Below are 21,260 nucleotides of genomic sequence, written 5' to 3' on the forward strand. Positions count from 1 at the left end.
TATTTACCCTTCCCCCATTTGTAAACCTTGCCCTGTTGCACGCACCTATACCTCTCCATTACTAAAGTGAAAGTCACAGAATTGTGGTCACTATCTCCAAAATCCTCCCCCACTAACAAATCTATCACTTGCCCTGGTTCATTGCCAAGTAACAAATCTAATATGGCCTCCCCTCTGGTCGGACAATCTACATACTGTGTCAGAAAAGCTTCCTGGACACACTGCATAAACACCACCCTATCCAAACTATTTGATCTAAAGAGTTTCCACTCAATGTTTGGGAAGTTGAAGTCACCCATGACTACTACCCTGTGACTTCTGCACCTTTCCAAAATCTGTTTCCCAATCTGTTACTCCACATCTCTGCTACTATTGGAGGGCCTATAGAAAACTCCTAACAAGGTGACTGCTCCTTTCCTATTTCTGACTTCAACCCATACTACCTCAGTCGGCAGATACTCCTCGAACTGCCTTTCTGCAGCTGTTATACTATCTCTAATTAACAATGCCACACCCCCCCACCTCTTTTACCGCCCTCCCTCTCCTGCAGAATGTTTGAAGTGAGGGGCGTCCTCAGTGTCCCTGCTGATTTCATCTGTGGGAAGTGTACCCATCTCCAGCTCATCAGAAACCGCGTTAGGGAACTGGAGCTGGAGCTGGATGAACTTCGGATCATTCGGGAGGCAGCGGTGGTCATAGATAGAAGCTTCAGGGATGTAGTTACTCCGAAGAATAAAGATAGATGGGTGACAGTGAGAGGAGCTGGGAGGAAGCAGTCAGTACAGGGATCCCCTGTGGTCATTCACCTTAGTAACAAGTATACCGCTTTGGATACTGTTGGGGGGGGGGGACTTACCAGGGGTAAGCCATGGGGTACAGGTCTCTGGCACAGAGTCTGTCCCTGTTACTCAGAAGGGAAGGAGGGAGTGGAGTAGAGCATTAGTCATTGGAGACTCCATAGTTAGGGGGATAGATAGGAAATTCTGTGGGAACGAGAGAGATTCACGGTTGGTGTGTTGCCTCCCAGGTGCCAGGGTGCGTGATGTCTTGGATCGAGTTTTCGGGATCCGTAAGGGGGAGGGGGAGCAGCCCCAAGTCGTGGTCCACATAGGTACCAACGACATAGGTAGGAAAAGGGATAGGGATGTAAGGCAGGAATTCAGGGAACTAGGGTGGAAACTTAGATCTAGGACAAACAGAGTTATTATCTCTGGGTTGTTACCCATGCCAGGTGATAACGAGACAAGGAATAGGGAGAGAGAGGAGTTGAACATGTGGCTACAGGAATGGTGCAGGAGGGAGGGTTTCAGATTTCTGGATAATTGGGGCTCATTCTGGGGTAGGTGGGACCTCTACAAACGGGATGGTCTACACCTGGACCAGAGGGGTACCAATATCCTGGGGGGGAAATTTGCTAATGCTCTTCGGGAGGATTTAAACTAGTTCAGCAGGGGCTTGGGAACCTGAATTGCAGCTCCAGTCTACAGGAGGTTGAGAGTAGTGAGGTCATGAGGAAGGTTTCAAAGTTGCAGGAGTGTACCGGCAGGCAGGAAGGTGGTTTAAAGTGTGTCTTCTTCAATGCCAGGAGCATCCGGAATAAGGTGGGTGAACTTGCGGCATGGGTTGGTACCTGGGACTGCGATGTTGTGGCCATTTCGGAGACATGGATAGAGCAGGGACAGGAATGGTTGTTGCAGGTGCCGGGGTTTAGATATTTCAGTAAGCTCAGGGAAGGTGGTAAAAGAGGGGGAGGTGTGGCATTATTAGTCTAGGACAGTATTACGGTAGCAGAAAGGACGTTTGATGAGGTCTCGTCTACTGAGTAGTATGGGCTGAGGTTAGAAACAGGAAAGGAGAGGTCAACCTGTTAGGGGTTTTCTATAGGCCTCCGAAAAGTTCCAGAGATGTAGGGGAAAGGATTGCAAAGATGATTCTGGATAGGAGCGAAAGCAACAGGGTTGTTGTTATGGGGGACTTTAACTTTCCAAATATTGACTGAAAACGCTATAGCTCGAGTACTTTAGATGGGTTCGTTTTTGTCCAATGTGTGCAGGAGGGCTTCCTGACACAGTATGTAGATAGGCCAACGAGAGGCGAGGCCATATTGGATTTGGTACTGGGTAATGAACCAGGACAGGTGTTTGATTTGGAGGTAAGTGAGCACTTTGGTGATAGTGACCACAGTTCGATTACGTTTACTTTAGTGATGGAAAGGGATAGGTATATACCGCAGGGCAAGAGTTATATCTGGGGGAAAGGCAATTATGATGCGATGAGGCAAGACTTAGGATGCATCGGATGGAGAGGAAAACTGCAGGGGATGGGCACAATGGAAATGTGGAGCTTGTTCAAGGAACAGCTACTGCGTGTCCTTGATAAGTATGTACCTGTCAGGCAGGGAGGAAGTGGTTGAGCAAGGGAACTGTGGTTTACTAAAGCAGTCAAAACACTTGTCAAGAGGAAGAAGGAGTCTTATGTAAAGATGAGACATGAAGGTTCAGTTAGGGCGCTCGAGAGTTACAAGTTAGCTAGGAAGGACCTAAAGAGAGAGCTAAGAAGAGCCAGGAGGGGACATGAGAAGTCTTTGGCAGGTAGGATCAAGGATAACCCTAAAGCTTTCTATAGATATGTCAGGAATAAAAGAATGACGAGGGTAAGAGTAGGGCCAGTCAAGGACAGTAGTGGGAAGTTGTGCTTGGAGTCCGAGGAGATAGGAGAGGTGCTAAATGAATATTTTTCGTCAGTATTCACGCAGGAAAAAGACAATGTTGTCGAGGAGAATACTGAGATTTAGGCTACTAGACTAGAAGGGCTTGAGGTTCATAAGGAGGAGGTGTTAGCAATTCTGGAAAGTGTAAAAATAGACAAGTCCCCTGGGCCGGATGGGATTTATCATAGGATTCTCTGGGAAGCTAGGGAGGAGATTGCTGAGCCTTTGGCTTTGATCTCTAAGTCATCTTTGTCTACAGGAATAGTGCCAGAAGACTGAGGATAGCAAATGTTGTCCCCTTGTTCAAGAAGGGGAGTAGAGACAACCCCGTAACTATAGACCAGTGAGCCTTACTTCTGTTGTGGGCAAAATCTTGGAAAAGTTTATAAGAGATAGGATGTATAATCATCTGGAAAGGAATAATTTGATTAGAGACAGTCAACACGGTTTTGTGAAGGGTAGGTCATGCCTCACAAACCTTATTGAGTTCTTTGAGAAAGTGACCAAACAGGTGGATGAGGGTAAAGCAGTTGATGTGGTGTATATGGATTTCAGTAAAGCGTTTGATAAGGTTCCCCATGGTAGGCTACTGCAGAAAATACGGAGGCATGGGATTCAGGGTGATTTAGCAGTTTGGATCAGAAATTGGCTAGCTGGATCATAGATCATAGAATTTACAGTGCAGAAGGCCATTCGGCCCATCAAGTCTGCACCGGCTCTTTTTTTGAAAGAGCACCCTACCCAAGCGCAAACCTCCACCCTATCCCCATAACCCAGTGACCCCACCCAACACGAAGGGCAATTTTGGACACTAAGGGCAATTTAGCATGGCCAATCCACCTAGCCTGAACATGTTTGGACTGTGGGAGGAAACCGGAGCACCCGGAGGAAACCCACGCAGACACGGGGAGAACGTGCAGACTCCGCACAGACAGTGACCCAAGCCAGGAATCGAACCTGGGACCCTGGAGCTGAGAAGCAATTGTGCTAACCACTATGCTACCGTGCTGCCCTGGAAGAAGACAAAGAGTGGTGGTTGATGGGAAATGTTCAGACTGGAGTCCAGTTACTAGTGGTGTACCACAAGGATCTGTTTTGGGGCCATTGCTGTTTGTCATTTTTATAAATGACCTGGAGGAGGGCGCAGAAGGATGGGTGAGTAAATTTGCAGATGACACTAAAGTCGGTGGAGTTGTGGACAGTGCGGAAGGATGTTACAAGTTACAGAGGGACATAGATAAGCTACAGCGCTGGGCTGAGGGGCGGCAAATGGAGTTTAATGCAGGAAAGTATGAGGTGATTCATTTTGGAAGGAATAACAGGAAGACAGAGTACTGGGCTAATGGTGAGATTCTTGGCAGTGTGGATGAGCAGAGAGATCTCGGTGTCCATGTACATAGATCCCTGAAAGTTGCCACCCAGGTTGAGAGGGTTGTTAAGAAGGTGTACGGTGTGTTAGCTTTTATTGTAGAGGGATTGAGTTTCGGAGCCATGAGGTCATGTTGCAGCTGTACAAAACCCCGGTGTGGCCGCATTTGGAGTATTGCGTGCAATTCTGGTCGCCACATTATAGGAAGGATGTGGAAGCATTGGAAAGGGTGCAGAGGAGATTTACCAGAATGTTGCCTGGTATGGACGGAAGATCTTATGAGGAAAGGCTGAGGGACTTGAGGCTGTTTTCATTAGAGAGAAGAAGGTTAAGAGGTGACTTAATTGAGGCATACAAGATGATCAGAGGATTGGATAGGGTGGACAGTGAGAGCCTTTTTCCTCGGATGGTGATGTCTAGCACGAGGGGACATAGCTTTAAATTGAGGGGAGATAGATATAAGACAGATGTCAGAGGTAGGTTCTTTACTCAGAGAGTAGTAAGGGCGTGGAATGCCCTGCCTGCAACAGTAGTGGACTCACCAACACTAAGGGCATTCAAATGGTCATTGGATAGACATGTGGACGATAAGGGAATAGTGTAGATGGGCTTTAGAGTGGTTTCACAGGTCGGCGCAACATTGAGGGTCGAAGGGCCTGTACTGCGCTGTCATGTTCTATGTTCTATGTTCTAATCTTATTGAAACATCTATAACCAGGGACCTCCAACAACCATTTCTGCCCGTCTTCTATCCAAGTTTCCGTGATGGCCACCACATCGTAGTCCCAAGTACCGATCCATGCCTTAAGTTCACCCACCTTATTCCTGATGCTTCTTGCGTTGAAGTATACACACTTCAACCCATCTCCGTGCCTGCAAGTACTCTCCTTTGTCAGTGTTCCCTTCCCCACTGCCTCATTACACGCTTTGGCGTCCTGAATATCAGCTACCTTAGTTGCTGGACTACAAATCCGGTTCCCATTCCCCTGCCAAATTAGTTTAAACCCTCCCGAAGAGTACCAGAAAACCTCCCTCCCAGGATATTGGTGCCCCTCTGGTTCAGATGCAACCCGTCCTGCTTGTATAGGTCCCACCTTCCCCAGAATGCGCTCCAATTATCCAAATACCTGAAGCCCTCCCTCCCTACACCATTCCTGCAGCCACCTGTTCAACTGCACTCTCTCCCTATTCCTAGCCTCGCTATCACGTGGCACCGGCAACAAACCAGACATGACAACTCTGTCTGTCCTGGCTTTTAACTTCCAGCCTAAATCCCCAAACTCATTTATTACCTCCACACCCCTTTTCCTACCTACGTCGTTGGTACCAATGTGCACCACGACTTCTGGCTGCTCCCCCTCCCCCTTAAGGATCCTGAAGACACGATCCGAGACATCCCTGGCCCTGGCACCCAGGAGGCAACATACCTTCCGGGAGTCTCGCTCGCGACCACAGAATCTCCTATCTATTCCCCTAACCATTGAATCTCCTATTACTATTGCTTTTCTATTCTCCCTCCTTCCCTTCTGAGCCCCAGAGCCAGACTCAGTGCCAGAGACCTGGCCGCCAAGGCCTTCCCCCGATAGGTCATCCCCCCCAACATTATCCAAAACGGTATACTTGTTTTGAAGGGGAATGGCCACGAGGGATCCCTGCACTGTCTGCCTGTTTGTTTTCTTTCCCCTGACTGTAACCCAGCTACTCTTGTCCTGTACCTTGGGTGTGGTTACCTCCCTGTAACTCTTCTCTATAACCTCCTCTGCGTCCCGGATGATCCTAAGTTCATCCAGCTTCAGCTCCAGTTCCCTAACACGGTCTTTGAGGAGCTGAAGTTGGGTGCACTTCCCGCAGGTATAGTCAGCCGGGACACCGGTGGTATCCCTCACCACCCACATCCTACAGGAGGAGCATGCAACTGGCCTAGCCTCCATCCCCTCTTACCTTACAGAATATAGCTGCCCTGTGGACCAACTGGACCTCCGCCCTCCAACTCTGCTCCCAGTCAGCTGCATTCTCTGTAAACTGGCTCCCTTCTCGCTCTTTGCGGAAATGTAGGAAATGAAATGAAAGGAGCACCTTACTCCCTCCTCACCTAACTCCCTCAGTCACCAAACTCTCACTATAGAACTCAAATGCACCAAATTCAGCACTTCCTCAGTCACCAAACTCTCACTATAGCACTCAAATGCACCAAATTCAGCACTTCCTCAGTCACCAAACTCTCACTATAGCACTCAAATGCACCAAATTCAGCACTCAGTGCAAACAAAGTCTGCACTGTAGGTGGATCACTTTTATACTGTGAATCTAGCCTCTGAAAACTGGCCTAATTCAATTAACTAATTAACAAGCTCCAGCTGCAAGTACCTACAAGTAGAACCTTTGTTTAAAGCTGATTGAAAATTCACCTTCTTCTAAACCAAACAGCAACTTTTAAGTTAATTAACTAAATAAAAGAAAGACTAGACTTTGGATAAAAATGAACCCTTATACTCCCTCAGTCACCAAACTCTCACTATAGCACTCAAATGCACCAAATTGAGCAGGAATAGTCCACCGGCGGCACAGTGTCGCAGTGGTTAGCACTGCTGCCTCACGGCGCTGAGGTCCCAGGCTCAATCCCGGCCCCGGGTCACTGTCCGTGTGGAGTTTGCGCATTCTCCCCGTGTCTGCGTGGGTTTCACTCCCACAACCCAAAGATGAGCAGGCTAGGTGGATTGGCCACATAAATTGCCCCTTAATTGGAAGAAAGTGAATTGGGTACTCTACATTTATTTTTTAAAAAGGAGCAGGAATAGGCCATTCAGCCCTTTGAGCCTGCCCCTCCATTCAGTCAGACCATGGCTGCCCTCGTTGTGGTCTCAGCTCCACTTTCCTGTCTTCCCCCCATAACCCCCGACTCCATTGTCTGTAAATAGTTAAAGAGCCGTGTCATGATATTCAAACACACACATCATGATAGACACACCAACAGACAAATCAGAACACACAACACCACAACCAATGACAGAAAGATATAAAAGCACAGACACGAACCCCGGTGGTCAGTATTAGCTGCAGAGGAGAACCAGGACACATCTATTGCCAAACACACTCAGGGAGACAGCACGTGCAGAGTATCCAGAACGAACTGTATTATAAGAGTTATAATAAAATAGAGTTGTACCACATACAACTGTGTTGGCTCATCTGTGCACCAGAGCACCCAACACCACATGGTACAGGAGTGGATCGATACCTGCCGGCATACCTCAGTGTACACAGACAACCAGCCCAGGCATGATGTACGAGCTCCCGGTTCCGCAGGCGCTCCAGTGCCACGGCGACCTCCACGAAAACTGGCGGCGATTCCGGCAAAATTTCGAATTGTTCCTGGTGGCAGCTGAACTCCAAGACCTGGATGATAGGGAAAAAATTGAATTTCTCCTCACCATCGCCGGTGCAAGGGCAAGAGAAATATTCAGAAGGTTCAGGTTCTTCAGGAGGCAGCAAAGGTACGATTACCAGGCAGTCCTGGGCAAATTCTCCAAGTACTGTGAAGAATACGCAATCCAATCGGCACTTAAAGGTAAGAAAAGCTGCAGTACTCACCTCGTGGCTGGGATCCCGGAGCCCGAAATCCCGGGCCTGAGAAAAGGCTGGGTCGAGGTCGGCGGCCATCTTGCTAAAGGTATAACGCTAGCACAGTTGCGCGAGAAGTGCGCAGAACCGGAAGTATCGTTTGCGCATGCGCGAGATGCTGCGCATGCGCAGTCCAGAAAACTGCCATCGGTAAAGGAACAGCGATCTGAGCATGCGCAGTCGCTTCCTACGTGCTACATACCGAGCGTCAGGATGTCAGAGGCCCCAGACTGCACCTATTTAAAAGGGAAATGTCCCAAATCCAATTTAAAAGGGAAACATCCCAAATCAAAAAAACAAAAATCTGTTAAAGCTGTAAAACAACCTTCCCTCACCTGGAATGACAGCACAGTGCCGCAAATTGACCCAGGAGATGAATTTGACCTCCGAAGAACTCTCCGACAAGCAGTTACCTACGCACAAGCCGATGATTCCGACCTTGAATACTTCGATGACGATTTTTACAGTGTTTCCGGACCTCGCGAGCCCAATGATAGCTCCGTGGTCCTATATGACTATGACTCGGACGAACCTTTCGTGTTGCACATTGGCGGCCCCCACATTGAATCCGACGCAGATGCGGATTCATTTTTCGGATTTGAGGATCTTCAATCCAGCACATATGACGTTCCAACTTATCAGTACCGGATGATGCTGCAGCCTGACATTAACAGACAGGGAGCGGTGCAAGCACACGGAGAGTGCCCTGCTGCCACACAGAGCGTGGTCCACGTCCCGCTCAACGTTCCCGACTCTATGAAAGAAGACATGCAAGACTCCAGAGTGCAGTCCTCGCATGAACCAGAAGTGACTCCAGTGTCACAAGCTTCCACAGCAAGCTCGTGGACAGACTCCACAATTGCAGAAATGCAAGACTCCAGAGCGCAGTCCTTGCACGAACAAGAAGTGACTCCAGTGTCACAAGCCTCCACAGAGAGCTCGTGGACAGCCTCCACGATAGAAGCAACGCAAGACTCCAGAGCGCAGTCCTTGCACGAACAAGAAGTGACTCCAGTGTCACAAGCCTCCACAGAGAGCTCGTGGACAGCCTCCACGATAGAAGCAACGCAAGACTCCAGAGCGCAGTCCTTGCACGAACAAAAAGTGACTCCAGTGTCACAAGCCTCCACAGAGAGCTCGTGGACGGACTCCACGATGGAAGGAACGCAAGACTCCAGAGCGCAGTCCTTGCAGGAACAAGACCATGAGGGTCTAGCAACCTCTCCTGACCAACCAGCGGCAGACGATGCAAGTCTGCCATGCTCACGTGAACAGCAAGAAGGCTATAACAGCCTACCATGCTCCACTACACAGCAGCATGAACATGACGGTCTCTCATGCTACAATGAAGGGCACAGCGCTGAAGACTGTTCAAGCCCAACTGAAGACAAGCCAAAGGAATCGCCTCGTCCAAGCCCGAAGAAAAAAGGTTTATGCGCTGACCTTCAGGATCATTATAGCCGAACAGAGATTAATAATGCTGCACGGCCACAGAAGGATGCTGAGGATTTGCTAACGAAATTAATTGAATGTTTAACTTGCAAGGAGCAGACTGAGAATTGCCAGTGTTTTAGTACGGATCGAAAAAATGGACAAGACATTGATCCTCAGGTAATGGAAATAACACAACCTGAAACATATCTACAGCAGGGACAAATGTCTCCCTTCAACACAACACCGCAAAATCCCAACTTCGGAGACCAGCAGTTAGTCAGTAATGACTCTTCAAACCTTGAGGGGAACATTAATTGCATTGAACCTATACACGCTCCACTGATTATTGAGCAGAACATTGGAGCAAGAATCCTGAGGACACCGACATCGAGTAGCCAGATAACGAATTTAAAACCCACAGCAGTGTCAAGTGAACCAAGTGTGCTTTCCACTAATGGTGAAGATGCAGATAAGGTCGACCCGATTATCCATTGTACCACACTAACCCCAGTGATTAAGCAGTTATGTATGGGGAGTATAAGTGGGCAATTGAGAACAGTAAAAGAGAGACTGTGACCATGCCAGTCCCAGCAAAATCAGACCCAGAGACCATGAAGGCATGTACATTAGACAAAGATACACATGAGGCACCTGAGAAGAAAAGTGAAACGGAATGTTCTTTGGAAAATAGTACAATGTCGATAGAAACATTGGATCCTATATTCGAGACCATACCTATGGGAGAATTTGGGGGTAATAAACAAGGTTCTGCAATGTCTGGGGGAAGATTTAAAATTCCAAAGAAGAAAAGCCCAAATGAAGGACAACGGCAAGACAATGACAGTCCACCGACATGGTGTGCACCACCAGATGAAAACTCTGACAATTTACCCAACCCTAGTGAACAGCAAGCTGCTAATGAGGATCTATCCACGGGATGTGAGACGAGTGACGACAGCATCCCACTTCCCATGCAAAAGGTGCAAGGTGACAGACCTCGCCTAGTGCGTACCGAGGCACTCGACGATCACGGTGGGACCACTGACGACTGCGGTGGCAGCGCACCGCTTCCACCCTCGATGGCTCGACCCTCTCCACTGGTTGGTGCATTCCTGCATGTTCTGACTCCAGAAGTGCAGCTTCAGGGAATCTCGGCTGCCTCCAGTGAACCTGTTGGGACTCCGGACGGGGGGCATCGACGGAAGGCAGACCGGACTCCAGATGGGGAGCAGCCAAGCGCCGACTCTGATTCGCGCACGCCAGACCTTGCTCCGGACGGGCGGTGTCACGGCCTCGGTGATGGCACGCTCAGGGTGACGGCGGATGCCACGGCGACAGGGAATGGATCGCGTGGCAGTCCTACTGGGTCGGCAGTGGCAACCAGCACCGGCGGTCCAAGGTGGACACACCAATTCGCGCCATCGCCAGACGTTGATGCGAGCAACAATTCTCTCTCCAAGGCGACATGCTTCGACGTTTCTCTGCGGAGTCGCCCTTCCGGCACAGCAGGTGGCCGGAACCAGCGTACACGGTCTCGGCCAACTTCCACATCTGGCACAGTCATCGCCTTGCATGATATTAGTGATGGTGCTACTTCGATGGCAACGACCCATCGGCTACAAGATGCCGTCCACCACAAACATAAAAAGAAAAAGACTCCACCTTGTTCCTGGCATGCAGGGCGGATGGATTGGTGCGTAGGCGCAATCAGCGAGCTTTGCGCCGCCTTCCACGCTCGCAACTGAACCGTACGCACACGCCGGATCCTCCACTGGTTCCCAAGGATGACTTCGTGGAGATGCCACGGATCATGCCCCTTCCATCGCCACCAGAACCAAATCTCCACAGCTGAACCGGCTTGAGGACCAGCCCATTCTTGAGGCGGTCACCCATTAGACTGGACTTATAACGCTGTTCATACGTTCAAAAAGTCAAACACTTCTGTATTATAACCTGTTGTTGTTTATTGTTCCAGATATCGTCTGACCAGACCAATGTTCAAGTTTTTTTTTTCTCTCGCATCCAAGTTTTGTTATGGTACAACCTTGTTAGTGTGACGCACCCGACATCGCCCCATGTAAATAGTTACGTCATATACACACGCTGTACATAACACACACACACACTCTTCGATGCACTCACGACACAATTATATTTATAACCACGTAGGCACATATCTTTGTAAAAAGGGGGGATGTCATGATATTCAAACACACACATCATGATAGACACACCAACAGACAAATCAGAACACACAACACCACAACCAATGACAGAAAGATATAAAAGCACAAACACGACCCCCGGTGGTCAGTATTAGCTGCAGAGGAGAACCAGGACACATCTATTGCCAAACACACTCAGGGAGACAGCACGTGCAGAGTATCCAGAACGAACTGTATTATAAGAGTTATAATAAAATAGAGTTGTACCACATACAACTGTGTTGGCTCATCTGTGCACCAGAGCACCCAACACCACAAGCCGGACTCCGCTACCTTCTGTGGACAAAATTCCACACTCTTCATTGAAAAGATTCTCCTCATCCCTGTCTGAAAAGGTAGTCCGCTTATTCTTAAACTCTGCCCTGGGGTTTTAGCCTCCTCCCACAAGTGGAAACGTCCAGCTGGTATCCAACTTGTCGCGTCCCCTCAGGATCTTCTATCTTTCAATAAGATCACCACTCATTCTTCGAAACTCCAATGGGTAAAGACCCAACCTTTCATCAGAGGACATCGTCTCCACCCCAGGAATGTGTCATGTGACCCTTCTGTGAACTGCAGATGTGGTCTCACCGAGGCCCTGTACAGATCCAGTAAAACATCCCGACTTTTATATCCCATTCCTCTTTTCCTCTTGCAATAAACAACAACATTTCGTTTGCCCCAAATCTTCCAGCTCCCTTTATCCACCACGAATGTTACTTCATCAAAAACTCCAACAGATTAGTTAAACATGAATGCCCATTCACAAAGGAAAAGCAGATTGGCTCAACGTGCCCACATCATGATTATCTAAGTTTCCAGCTATAAACTGTGGAATAACGGATTTTAGCATTTTCTCTACGATAGATGTTAGACTAACTTATTTGCAAGCAGTGCTGCACGGTCAGAGGGACTGAAGGAGTGCTGAATAGTCGGAGGGCCAGTACTGAGGGAGTGCCGCACTGTCAGAGGGTCAGTACTGAGGGTGTGCCGCACTGTCAGAGGGTCAGTACTGAGGGAGTGCCGCACTGTCAGAGGGACAGCACTGAGGGTGTGCCGCACTGTCAGAGTGTCAGTACTGAGGGAGTGCTGCACTGTCAGAGGGTCAGTACTGAGGGTGTGCCGCACTGTCAGAGGGACAGCACTGAGGGTGTGCCGCACTGTCAGAGGGACAGCACTGAAGGAGTGCTGCAGTCAGAGGGTCAGTTTCAGAGGGAGAGAGAGAGGTTCAGGACGGATAGGTTCAGTGAGGATTTTCTGGAGATAGGACCTTGGCAGCTGAGGACACAGCCGTCTAAGGGTCTGTACTGAGGGAGTGCTGCACTGTTAGAGCGTCAGTACTGAGGGAGTGCTGCACTGTCAGAGGGTCAGTACTGAGGGAGTGCTGCACTGTCAGAGAGTCAGTACTGAGGGAGTGCTGCACTGTCAGAGAGTCAGTACTGAGGGAATGCTGCACTGTCAGAGGGTCAGTACTGAGGGAGTGCTGCACTGTCAGAGGGTCAGTACTGAGGGAGTGCTGCACTGTCAGAGAGTCAGTACTGAGGGAATACTGCACTGTCAGAGGGTCAGTACTGAGGGAGTGCTGCACTGTCAATGGGTCAGTACTAAGGGTGTGCTGCACTGTCAGAGTGTCAGTACTGAGGGAATGCTGCACTGTCAGAGGGTCAGTACTGAGGGAGTGCTGCACTCTCAACGGATCAGTACTAAGGGAGTGCCACACTGTCTGAGGGTCAGTACTGAGGGGGTGCTGCACTGTCAGAGGGTTAGTACTGAGGGAGTGCAGCACTGTCAGAGGGTCAGTACTGAGGGAGTGCTGCACTATCAGAGGGTCAGTACTGAGGGAGTGCTGCACTGTCAGAGGGTCAGTACTGTGGGTGCTGCACTGTCAGAGGGTCAGTGCTGAGGGAGTGCTGCACTGTTAGAGGGTCAGTACTGAGGGAGTGCTGCACTGTCAGAGGGTCAGTACTGAGGGAGTGCTGTATTGTCAGAGGGTCAGTACTGAGGGAGTGCTGCACTGTCAGAGGGTCAGTACTGAGGGAGTGCTGCACTGTCAGAGGGTCTGTACTGAGGGAGTGCTGCACTGTTAGAGGGTCAGTACTGAGGGAGTGCTGCACTGTCAGAAGGTCAGTACTGAGGGAGTGCTGCACTGTCAGAGAGTCAGTACTGAGGGAATGCTGCACTGTCAGAGGATCAGTACTGAGGGAGTGCTGCACTGTCAACGGGTCAGTACTAAGGGAGTGCCACACTGTCTGAGGGTCAGTACTGAGGGGGTGCTGCACTGTCAGAGGGTCAGTACTGAGGGAGTGCTGCACTGTCAGAGGGTCAGCACTGAGGGAGTGCTGCACTGTCAGAGGGTCAGTACTGAGGGAGTGCTGCACTGTCAGAGGGTCAGTACTGAGGGAGTGCTGCACTGTCAGAGGGTCAGTACTGAGGGAGTGCCGCACTGTCAGAGAGTCGGTATTGAGGGAGTACTGCACTGTCAGAGGGTCAGTACTGAGGGAGTGCTGCACTGTCAGAGGGTCAGTACTGAGGGAGTGCTGCACTGTCAGAGGGTCAGTACTGAGGGAGTGCCGCACTGTCAGTGGGTCAGCACTGAGGGATGGCTGCACTGTCAGATGGTCAGTACTGAGGGAGTGCTGCACTGTCAGAGGGTCAGTACTGAGGGAGCGCTGCACTGTCAGATGGTCAGTACTGAGGGGGTGCTGCACTGTCAGAGGGTCAGTACTGAGGGAGTGCTGCACTGTCAGAGGGTCAGCACTGAGGGAGTGCTGCACTGTCAGAGGGTCAGTACTGAGGGAGTGCTGCACTGTCAGAGGGTCAGTACTGAGGGAGTGCTGCACTGTCAGAGGGTCAGTACTGAGGGAGCGTTGCACTGTGAGAGGGTCAGTACTGAGGGTGTGCCGCACTGTCAGAGGGACAGCACTGAGGGAGTGCTGCAGTCAGAGGGTCAGTACTGAGGGAGTGCTGCACTGTCAGAGGGTCAGTACTGAGGGAGTGCCGCACTGTCAGAGGGACAGCACTGAGGGAGTGCTGCAGTCAGAGGGTCAGTCCTGAGGGAGTACTGCACTGTCAGAGGGACAGCACTGAGGGAGTGCTGCAGTCAGAGGGTCAGTACTGAGGGAGTGCTGCACTGTCAGTGGGTCAGCACTGAGGGAGTGCTGCACTGTCAGTGGGTCAGCACTGAAGGATGGCTGCACTGTCAGTGGGTCAGCACTGAGGGAGTGCTGCACTGTCAGAGATGTGTCAGTTTCAGGTGCGACATAACATTGAAATTCTATCTGCTCACGCAGATGAATATGAGGTCCTGGGCACTAATCTGCGAAGATTGGGGTGATTTCCTCAGTGTCCTGACCTGTATTTAGCCCTCAATGAACATTACTGAAAAGATTACCTGGGGCATGATCACATTGTCATTTATGGGCTGTGTATTAGCTGAACTGCCTTGTTTCCTACATTTCAACAGTGACCACACTTCAAAATGTACTTTCCTGATTGTGATGCACGTTGAGGTGAGCTGGGCTTTTACAAAATGGCACTACAGGAATTCAAGACTTCTTTTTACTGAGAACCAGAGGCTGTATTTGTGGACATTTACTGGCTTTGCTAACATTGTTTATGAAATCATTCTTAATCACTGCTCAATACACTACACAGAAAACACAATCGCTGGTTTTATCAGTATCAAATAAACATTAAAGTTAGACACAATATTTTCAGTTCCCTTTACCTCATATTTACTGATCAGTGTGCCTTCAACAACAACTGCATTGATATAGCTCTCTGAATGTGGCAAACTGTCCCAAGGAAATTCACAGATGCCACATCAAAATAGAATTGGGCATTGAGTCAGATCAGCGATAGTTTGGACAAGGTACCAAAGGTTCAGTCGGAGAGGGCGGGTTTTCAGAGCGGTTTCAGAGGGAGAGAGAGAGGTTCAGGACGGATAGGTTCAGTGAGGATTTTCTGGAGATAGGACCTTGGCAGCTGAGGACACAGCCGTCTATGGTGCAGTGATTTAAAAATGGGAATTTTCAAGAGGCCAGAATTGAAGATCTCTGAGGATCAGAGAGAATCAACGTGGATTATGAGAGGGGAAATCATGCTACTGGAATTCTTCGAGGATGTAAGTAGTAGAGTTGACGAAGGGGAGCCAGTGGATGTGGCTTATTTGGATTTTTCAAACGCTTTTGACAAAGTCCCACACAGGAGATTAGCGTGCAAAATTAAAGAGAATGGGATTGGGGGTCGTGTATTGAGATGGATAGGAAACTGGTTGGCAGACAGGAAACAAAGAGTAGGAACTAACAAGGCTTTTTCCAAATGGCAGGCAGTGACTAGTGGGCTACCGCAGGGATCAGCGCCGGGATCCCAACCATTCACAATATATTAATGATTTAGCTGAGGGAACTAAATGTAACATCTCCAAATTTGCAGATGACACAATGCTGGGTGGGAGAATGGGAGAGTAAACTGTGAGGAGGATGCAGAGATACTTCAGTGTGATTTGAAAAAGTTGGGCAAATGCATGGCTGATGCAGTATAATGTATCACACTTATCCACTTTGGTAGCAAAAACAGGAAGGCAGACTATTATCTGAATGGCTCCTGATTGAGAGAGGAGAATGCGCAATGAGGGTGTCCTCGTGCACCAGTCGCTGAAGGTAAGCATGCGGATGCAGCAGGCGGTAAAGAAGGCAAATGGTATGTTGGCCTTCAGAGCGAGAGGATTCGAGTACAGAAGCAGGGCCATCTTGCTGCAATTATACAGGGCCCTGGTGAGGCCACACCTGGAATATTGTGTGCAGTTTCTTTCTCCTTATCTGAGGAAGGGACTTCTTGCTGTGGAGGGAGTGCAGAGAAGGTTTTCCAGACTGATTCCTGGGATGGCGGGAATGACACATGAGGAGAGATCAGAGCTCAGAGATCAGACCGACCTAGACTGAATTCAGAAGAGCCTTTTTATTTATTCTTTCATGGGATGTGGGCATTATTGGCAAGACCACATTTGATGCCCAACCCAAATTGCCCTTGAGTCAGATAAAGAGTCCGCCCTGGTAAGAACACCAGATTTACCTTCCTAAAGGACATTAGTAAACCAGATGGGTTTTTACAATAATCAATGATAGTTCTGTGGTCACCATTACTGAGACTAGTTTTATATTACAGATTTAATAATTGAATTTAAATTCCACCAGCTGCCATGGTAGGATTTGAGCCCGAGTCCCTGGACCACTATCCTGGGCCTCTGGATTAATAGCCCAGCGTCATTACCACTACTCCACCATGTCCCTCCCCCTCACAAACAACAGGCAAGTCCTGATAGAACTGCCTAAACTGGTCACATAATCTTATAAACGTCAGTGATGAGGATAGATTGGAGAGGTTGGAGAGGAGAAGGCTGAGAGGAGATTTGATGGAGATGTTCGAGATCAATGAGGGGGCTGGACAGAGTAGATCGGGAGAAACTGTTCTCGCTCGTAAAAGGATCGGGAATGAGAGAGTGCCGATTTAAAGTGATTTGCAAAAGAGGCAAATGTGATGTGCGACAAAAACGTTTTCACTCAGCGAGTGGTTGGGGTCTGGAATGCACGGCCTGGAAGTGAGGTGGAGGCAGGTTCAATCGAGGCGTTCAAGAGGGCGTGAGATAATTATTTGAATTGAAACAGTGTTCAGGGGCACTGGGACAAGGCAGGGGTTTGGCACTAAGCCATGCTGCTCATGGGGAGAGCCGGTGCAGACACGATGGGCCAAATTGTCTCTTTCTGCGTCGTAACAATTCTGTGATTTTTACAGCACAAACGGAGGCAATTCAGCCCGTTGTCCCTGTACTGTCCCTTTGAGGGAGCTGATGGGTTTAGTCCTACACTCCAATATTCTCAGCATCACCCTGAAAATCAGTCCTCTTCCAGTGCATGTCCCATTGCTGTTTGAAAGTTCCTACAAATCCAACTCCACCATCCTCTAAGGTGGAGTTTCCAGACCTTAACAACTCTGTGTGAAGAAATTTCTCTGCAGTTTGTTCGCTAATTATTTTAAATCCACGCCTCTGGTTACTGACATTCCTGCTAGCGAGAACAAGGAATCTATCAAAACTCTTCATGATTTTCAACACCTCAATCAAATCTCCCCTCATCTTTCTCCATGAAGGAGAGACCGAGCATTGCCAATCAATGCAAGTAATCGAAGTTCCTCATCCTTGGTTCAATTTTAGTGTATCCCCTCTAGGGTGCTGCCCTGAGTTGAACACAATACTCCAGCTGGGATCCAATCAGTGGTTGATAAAGATTTAGCATAACTTCCTTGTTTTGGTATTGTTACAGCCTGCTCGAGACCCACGGGTTTGGAGAAATCAACCTGCCCGAGTGTCTCACCGAATACGAGCTCCCACATTCGGCCCGGTACAGAACCAACAGTTCAGACCCCACTGGGATCTGGTGTATATTGTAAAGACTCGTGTGTGCTAACACACCATGTTTTCTTAAACTACTCAGTCTGGACTTGTTTGCGGTCTACAAAAGGTATCAATGACCTTATCTTCAAAGCCGCATGTTCCATTTGTTTTCTTAATCATCTTATCAACTTTGCTGTCACCTTCAGGAACAGTGGACATCTTGAATAATGGCTACTTTTTGCTCAATGTAAGGGTTGTCTGTGATAAGTATGGTTGATGTAAGAGGTAGGGATTTGCATTATATGTTTCAAATAATTGAAGCAGATTTGTGTAATGACAAAAAATGAGGCCAATATTGACAAAAAATGAGGCCAATATTGAAACCCTAAAATAGTTCCCTGAATTAAGAGTAAAATTCCACATTGACAGGAGCTGGCCACTGCACTTTGAACTCCCTGGTTCCGCCTTACACTTAATGGAAAAATCAGCATTTTAATTGTACAGCATTTAACTTGAAAGCAAAGATTCAGAAACTGCAGTAACTAGAAGGACAATGGTTTGGAAATTCATTCTTTACCAGAACAGAATGATTCTGCTGATAAGATTTCTCAGAAATAATGAATTTGCTTCAGTGGTTTTTTTTGAGAAGGATTGATGTCTTAAAACCCAGAAGCACTAACTCATTATTATTCACATCAGACCCAATAGATGGCATTCAGAGTAGTGAGGGACAGAAGACAAAGGAACATTAGATACCTTATCGAAACAAAGACATCACAGAAAAGTTAAATGTAGGGGAATGATTAAGCAGTTTGTAGCTGATGCAAAGATTGATTGTATGGCTGATATGCAGGAACATATCAATGGAATGGTCAAGTGGGCAGAAAACTGACCAATAGAATTCAACCCAATAAGTGTGAGGTGATGCATTTGGGCAAGGATGACATCTACTGTATAAGATATTAATTAGGTCTTGGCTAACGTACGGCGTATAGATCCTTCCATTGCATTACAGGAAGATTGTGATTGTGCTAGAGAGGGGGGTGGAGAAGGTTTTCTAGACAGGAAAATTTTAGATCTGCGGGGAGATGGATAAAGCTGGAAACGAGGAGGCAGAGTGGACGTACTTCTCTTAGCAGAGGGGTCGATAACTTTGGGACAGAGGTTTCAAGTATTTGAAAGAAGGATCAGAGGAGAGTTGAGAAATATTTTTTCACCCAGAGGGTGGTGGGAAAATTGAAACCCACTCCGTAACGGGGTGGTAAAGGCAGAAACCCTCACTGCATTAAAAAAAACTTAGACATGTACTTGAGGTGCCGTTACCTACAGGGATCACAAGCTGGAAAGTTGGAAAAGCTGGAAAGCTCTTTTTGACAGGCACAGACAAAATGGGCAGAATGGCTACCTGTACTGTATATTCTCTATGTCCGTCTGTGTTTCTTTATTTCAGGAGGCCATTCAGCCCTTTGTGCTAGTTCTTTAACAGGAGCTGCCGATTCTGACCCCATTATCCTGCAACTTCATAAAATCGTTTTTTATTCTTCATATTAAATACTAATCCAACCACATAAGAACGTAAGAACTAGGAGCAGGAGTGGGCAATTCCATCCCTCGAACCTGCTCCGTCAATCATCTCTACTTTCCTGCCCGTTCTCCATAACCCCTCACCCCGATACGAATTAAAAACCTGTCTATCTCTCCCTTAAATTTACTCAAAGTCCCGGCATCCACCTCACTCTGGGGGAGTGAATTCCACAGATTCACAACCCTTTGAGAGATGTCATTTCTCCTCACCTCTGTTTTAAATTTGCTCCCCCTTACCCTAAAACCATGACCTCATTCTAGATTGTCCCACAAGAGGAAGCATCCACTCCACGTCTACTTTGTCAATAACTTTTATAATCTTGTATACCTCAATTCGATCTCCCCTCATTCTTCTAAACTCTGGAGAGTATCGGCCTATACTGTTCAATCTTTCTTCATACGACAAACCCTCACCTCTGGAATCAATCTCTGGATCTCTGAACTGCCTCCAATGTCACTACATCTTTCCTCAAATAAGGGGACCAAAACTGTGCACAATACTCCAGGTGCGGTCTCACCAATGCCGTGTACAGTTGCAACAACACTTCCTTACCTTTATACTCAATTCCTTTTGCTATGAAGGCCAAAATTCCATTTGCCTTCCTTATTACCTGCTCTACCTACATACTAGTTTTCTGTGATTCATGGACAAGGACACCCAGATCCCTCTGTAACGAAGCACTCTGAAGTTTCTCTCCATTTAGATAATAAGTTGCCGTTCCATTTTCTCGACTGAAATGAATAACCTCACACTTATCCACGTTAAACTGCATCTGCCGAAGTTTGACCCACTCACCTAACCTATCCATATCCATTTGTAAGGTTTCCTCATTGTAACTTATTTCTCCACCTACTTTAATCAATCTGCAAATTTGGCTATAGAACCTTCTATCCTGTATCCAAGTCGTTAATATAGGCTGTAAATAGTTGGGGCCGAGGACCGAACCCTGTGGCACCCCACTAGTTACATCTTGACAACCAGAAAATGACCCATTTATCCCGAATCTCTGTCTCCTGTCCGTCAGCCAGTCTTCTATGCGAGCTAGTAAATGACCCCTAATCCCATGTGATCTCACCTTGTGAGTTAACATTCTGTGCGGCACCTTATCAAATGCCATCTGTAAGTCCAGATATACTGCATCTACAGCATTCCCATTATCCACTTGGCTTGTTACATCTTTGAAAAATTCTAGCATATTAGTCAAACACTATTTACCCTTCATAAAACCAAGCTGACTCTGATGGATTGCGTTTTGACATTCGAAATGTCCTGCTATTACTTCCTTAATAATGGATTCTAACAACTACCCAAGGACAGATGTTAAACTAACTGGTCCATAGTTTCCTACATTCTGCCTCCTTCCCTTTTTGAATAGTATTTTTCCAATCCATTGGAACCTTTCCCACATCCAGGGAATTTTGGAATATTATAAACAATGGATCCTCTATCTCCACTGCCATTTCCTTTAAGACCCTGTCACTGTCTAAATCATGTTACAGTTGCTTGGGTTCTAATGGCGCTCATTCTGAAACTATTTTCTTCCACTAACCCCTTTACTCTTCCAGTGAGAACCCCCAGCCTGTCTTAAGAAGTTGCGTTTCTTCTGATAACCAGTCAGGGGTCATTGTCTCCAGTGAAGGATCTTACTTTCAATCAAGGCCTTGGAGAGGGTGTGGAGGGGATTTGCCAGAATTGTCCCTGGGATGAGGCGCTCAGTTAAAGTGGAGAGATTTCAGAAGCTGGGATTGTTCTCCTTAGAACAGAGAAGGTTAAAGGGAATTTCAATCGAGGTGATGAAAGGCCATTGACTGAGTAAATAACTAGAAACTGTTTCCACAGACAGGAGATCGAGAATGAGTTGATAAAGTTTTTCAACACTCTTCAACCTGATCAGAATTAACTCCCTGTTGAATCTCTTTATCCCACCCGAATAGAACAATCTTAAA

The 21,260-nt window shown here is 47.8% G+C and overlaps 1 protein-coding gene across 7 annotated transcripts in view; it reads right to left on the reverse strand.

Annotated features, from left to right (window-relative positions):
• Positions 1–21,260, reverse strand: part of LOC140391506 (uncharacterized) — a 229,505-nt gene that overhangs the window by 62,684 nt on the left and 145,561 nt on the right. The window lies entirely within an intron of this gene.

Source organism: Scyliorhinus torazame, chromosome 15 (genome assembly GCF_047496885.1).
Source record: "Scyliorhinus torazame isolate Kashiwa2021f chromosome 15, sScyTor2.1, whole genome shotgun sequence".
Classification (NCBI taxonomy): Eukaryota; Metazoa; Chordata; class Chondrichthyes; order Carcharhiniformes; family Scyliorhinidae; genus Scyliorhinus; species Scyliorhinus torazame.